This window comes from Sciurus carolinensis, assembly GCF_902686445.1.
Source record: "Sciurus carolinensis chromosome 19 unlocalized genomic scaffold, mSciCar1.2 SUPER_34, whole genome shotgun sequence".
NCBI classification, from domain to species: Eukaryota; Metazoa; Chordata; class Mammalia; order Rodentia; family Sciuridae; genus Sciurus; species Sciurus carolinensis.
In genome coordinates, this window is record NW_025920112.1 from 5,939,804 (window position 1) to 5,945,561 (window position 5,758).

Consider the following 5,758-nt stretch of genomic DNA (forward strand, 5'->3'; position numbering starts at 1 on the left):
AGAAGCCACCCTGGAACCTTTGCTCTGCCCCTCAGCTTGTCTCTGTGTAGTTCTTTCAACAAAAGGCGCCTAGGTCCCCGGACCAGACCATGTTTTGCACCTAATCGCCTGGCTATGCGATCCGTCCTCTGAGCAGCCACTTGGAGCCTCGTACATATGCTCTGAGCCCCAGTGACCCGCCGCTCGCCTCTTCCTCCAGGTAGCCACCCAGTGTTCTGTGTGGGCGCTTGGAGACCAAGCAACTCACTGCGTACCTCCACCTCCTCAGGACAGCACCCCCCCCCCGTAGTTCAGGCTGTTGCTGAGTCCATATAGCTTGCCGCCCAGCTCTTCTCTGGCAGCCGCCGAATACCTGGCAGATTGCTCTGAAACCAAGCACTGTGCTGCGCAGCCTCCTCTGCAAAGTTCCCTGCTGTCCGTGTTTACCGCTCCAGCGGGGGGAGGGGCGTCTCGCCGAGCAACTCTACTTCACAAAGTTCCCTGCGTTCCGTGGCTATCGCCCCATCCAGGACGCCTCCCCAATGGGAGAGACTCACCCTGGGACTTTGAGTTGGTCCCAAGTCACTCACTATCTCCTCTTTTGAATCTTGAGTCCTGGAGCAATGTGAAATGCAGCCGCCCTCTAGTCCGCCATCTTGAAAATCCCCCCTCCCAGTCTTTAGTAGCCTGATTCATGAGAAGTACCTGACAATGTGCTTCATTCTCCAGCAAATAAGATGGCTCCTCTGGATTTCAAATGTGTTGGCAAATGGGGAGCTGTAGCTCGGGTATGGATGTGGTCAGCTGGTGGTCCTGGAGGCAGGGTTTTGTTGGGCAGGCAAAGTTTCTGGAGGTTGGGTGTGTTTGGTGTGGTTGCAGTATCCTGGGAGCCAGGTACAATCAGTCGGTCTGTGGTCCCATTGATAGGATGCAGTCAGTTGGTCTGGGGTTCCTGGTGGCAGGACACATTCAGTCAATGTAAGGGCCCCAGAGGCAGGGAGTGTTTGGTTGGGCTGAGGAATCCTGGAGATGGGGCTCAGTCAGTCCGGCCAGGGGTCCTACAGGGCAAGGCAGTTGTATCGAAATGGCAGCAGTCACATGTAACCAAACCTGCAGGTACTGTGACAAAGAATTTCCAGGCAACAGCAGGCAGCTGGCACTCCACTGGCGGTCTGTGGTCAGTCTGCTGGCAGCTGTTGGATGATCGGGAGCTGAACCTCAGATGGTTGTTAATGGGTAGGTGAAAGGCAGGTGATGGACAGGCAAGAGACAGGCAAATGATGGATGATAGGTGCCTGACAGTGAGCAATCTGCACTCAAAAAAGGTGATGATATGCTGGCAGACTGCAGGTGAGCACAGTAGATAGATGGGGAAAACATCAGGGGATCAATAAGTAGCATAAACTGCCTCACCAAGAAACAGATATCCTCTGCCTGAATCTGCAGTTACAGGTCAACAAGGAATGTAGCCTCCCTCTAGTCCACCATCTTGGATCTCTGACTCAGATTCTTTGAGGAGATATTACGACAGGTAGTATGACTTATAAAACCAGATATGAAGAGCATTTGATCTACTCTGGAAGTCCACACAGTGAAATGAGGATAATTATGAATTCATTGTAATTATTTCCCTGAGAACATCTGTGTTCCCATTACATTCCTACAGCTTCACCCATCTGTTTGTTCCTGAGAGTGTAGATGAGGGGATTCAAGAAGGGAGGGATACAAGGCAAAGACAATGATTTTCTTCAGTATGTCAGATGTTGCTGAAGGCCTCAGGTACAACCTGTGAAATAAATAAAGAACATGGACACCACGCGGACATTAGGGGTGCAGGTGGAGAAGACCTTCCCTTTCTCTCTGGTGGGAAATTTCAACACAGCAGAAATTATGTGAATATATGTCATGGTAATAAAAGTAAAGCAACCACTATAGACCACACAGCAGAGAGAAAAGGAGGACTATGTTGCTGGTGGTGTCAGCAGAGAGGGGATAGCACAGAAGAACTGATGGACCATGTTTAACTGGCAGAAGGACAGCTGGAATGCATTTCCAGTGTGCACACCTGCATACACCAGACCAATGGGTAGGGAAGGCAGGGTCAGGCAGATATAAAGCTGAAGGTTTATAGATATAAAGTACTAGATGTTCTAGCAGATTGTTACATAGTGGTCCCAGGTCATGATGGTGAGAAACTGAAGTTCAACACATGCACAAAAAATGACCAAGATCTGGGTTGCACAGTCAGCCACTGAAATGGCCCTGTTGCCAGTGAGAGTGTTGACACAGGCACTGGGGACATTGATGAAAATGAAGCACATGTCCAAGAGGAAATGTTCCTGAGGAAGAAGAACATGGGCATGTGCAGGTTTTGATCAGCAGAGGTGAGAGTTACAATGAGCAGGTTCCCTAACAAGGTGCTCAGACAGGTCAGTAGAAACACCATGAAATAGAGGAAACTCAGTTTCCAGCCATCAGGAGAGCCCAGGAGGAGAAATTAAGTTACCATGGTTGAACTGAACATGTATTGGAAATTCTGGTTGTCTAGGAAGATAAAGAGATAAGACAGAGGAAGGAAAGCATGATTAAAGCCATTCCTTGCATGTTCTTGTCCAACGTAGTTGCTTGTATTTTGCAGTTTCTTTTCTTGCAGAGGAAAGGTCACTCTTGGTTTTCTGATTGTTTGTTTCTAAACAGAATGAACCTCCCAGTGCAGATGTGGAGTTCTGTAACCCTTGTCACTGAGAATGACCTGCAGGAAGGTCCTCAGCTCCTCCATCATGCCTCCATTGACTTCCAGAGGCTGCCATGCAAAGCACTTTCAGTAGTTGCTCACCTGCTCTCCTGCAGGGCCACTGGTCTTAAGGTGCATTCTTCAGTGCTCTGTAATTTAGTTACTTTCATTCTCTTCCATGAATCACAAATGAAAACAATGCTTTACCACTCTCTCCAGTGTTAGTAATGTTTTTACTCGGTGTTTTCACTCCATGACATTTGGTTGTTTTTTTATCTCAGATAATTTTCCTTATTCTTGTTGACACCTTCCATTATATTCTCAATGCCATCATGATCTTTTAAAGGCATGTTAACTCTATATCCTAAAAGTAAGGTTACGTTCATAATTGCAACACTTATGAAGAGCTCATACCATCTCAATTCCTATTCACCTACATCATCATTTCCTCTGCCTCTGTAATCCAGGGACTCCTCAGGACCTTGCCATGTTAATCACACTCTTTCTTTGTACAGTGACTTTCTTGCTCAGTCTGTCTGGGTTCCCCAGGAAATGTGTTTGCTCCTCATGGCTAGGGGTTGGTGGCCCTATTCAGGCAAGTTACTTTTAACTTAACAGTCATGGTGAAGTTCAAGGGGTCTCATCCTGTCTGCCTGTCATCTGTGTCTGGTCACCTCTCAGCTACTGCATGACACAAACCTGAAGCTCACTCCTGAGTGACCTCCTCTTCAGAGCTGACAGACATGCCTTTTTCTACTATACAAATGATGAGAATTCACTGGACTTGAGAGGTGGCTCAAATGCACTTTTCCTCTGAAAACTTATTTGTAATTTCTAATTAACTCTTCCACTTTTGTATTTTGTTTAAATATTGATATATTATACTAAATTGCCACTTATATGTGTGTGTTTATCATCACCACAACACTGGTGCACATCTTTATATTTTTGACCTTGTGATATTCATTATTTTACATGTTTAGTAGCAATTACCTGACATTCTGCAGAGTAATTAATAAATACATTGTATCATTATTGACTACTAATGTGGACTCACTTTATTCTACTAATTTACAAATGAATAGCCCCCCAATAGGCTTTGGGCTTTCTTATGTCCTGTAACAGATACAATGCACACTGGTTTGAAATGATATAAAAGTACACTTCTCCCCCCATGCCTTTGCAGTGTAAGATCTAAAACAGTAATTGCTCAGAAAACATTACTGCTGACAAATATGACCAAGCTAATCCTGATGCTGGGTTTAGGGAAACAAGAAAATTATTGGAATTTTACATATTTTATTACTCTAGAGGGAAAATATGATAATAGACTATGTAAGAATGTGAATAAATAGAAAAAATAAAGATTGTGATGAGTGATGTGAAGAATTAATATGAACATGGGTCAGACCTCTCACCCTTGCTGTGAATTACAGGACTACAGGAGAGGTTTGTTTTCTCTTTTTCTTCCTTGTATAAAATCTATATTGGAAAAGCAGAACATGTTTTTAAAATCAAAAAAGTGCATTGAACCATAGAACTATTTCCTTCATGTTGAACACTATATATGCTACTTTGTGTTCATTTCTCTAACAGAACTTGGTGCATTCCCCGGTAAGTAGTTTGAGTTATATGAACTTAATTTTTTTTCTTGTTGTTTATGTGACTTAACTGTAGTTTTAGAAATTTCCTGAATTTGACTTTGTCTCTTCTCTCTTCTGTCTCAGAGGACATCTGGAATCATGGAGCATTGATCCATCCTCATGTGTAACATGGGAAAAACAAGAATAGGAAACACCCCATAATTTTGACAGAGAGCCTCAGTCAATCTCAGTAGGCTTCAAACATCATTTCTTCAGGAAAAGGGATTTAAAAAAAAATCAAACATGCTTTATTCCAGATTTCTGCTCCACAATAATTTTAGTGTTATTCAGAACAGTATTAATATTTAAGGGCAGATTAATACATATCAAAAATTTCATTCTATAAACAATGAGATAAAGAGAAAATAAAATAAAAGGTGGAAAAGACAGACAGGGAAATTCTTCTGAGGAGAGGTGAGCAAGTCTTAATGGTAGAATCATGAAGAGGTGCTGCCCAGGGCTTCCTCTACAAGTGGGGAAAGTTGGGAGTTTCACTTCTTGTTTTCTCCACATAGTGCTTAAAATAAGAAAATGAATGATAAAAAGGCCATTAAAAATTTCAAAAGATAATTCAGGTGGCAAGGCACAGAGAAATATCATTTTCTAAATTACATATTTTCATTTTTAAAATTATTAATTACTACTATTGATAAATATTTGACAAATATTAAGGTGATATTTATAGTTTCTGCAACTCATAGTATGCTTCCAGAATTTTATAATTTCATTTTCTGTATTGTTACCACTGGACAGAGACTTCCTCACAGTCACATCTCATATATTGGTAGTTAAAAATTTAAAATTAGTTGAAAAAGAACATAATTTTTATCAATGCAACAAGATGAGGTGGATGAATTCAAAATGCTTCCATGAAAATTGTATACAACGTTGAATTCTTTTCTCCTACAGTATCTGATACATTTTAAGGTATATTATTTATATAAATACTTTTGTATGTACCTACCTATTGCCTATCAGGTATTTTCCATGTTATACTTTTTGTTTTAAAATGAAGGTATTTATTTGTCTTCTCTGGAATTTCTGTGCAGACTATTCTGTGAATTTTCTGAGTATATTATAAGTAAGAGTAAGTTAAATAAAAGAATTTAAACCAACCAGAAGCCACCTGAGGAACTCTCACACACTTTATTTGCATGAACCATGCAGATTCTCACCAAGCTCCCTGCGTTCCTATTGCAAACATGGCAAACACAGAAAATAGCATTATGCAGTTTTAAGGACCCTCTGGACTTGGTGTGTTCTTCACAGAACTAACACATTGTTTGTTCCTGGGCTATCTGACCCTTGGATGAGATTGCAATTTGCTGAGCAGAATTAAACTGTGGCCCAGATGTGTTTCAATGCTAACTGCCAAGTACTCATCCTGAGTGTTGTCCATTCT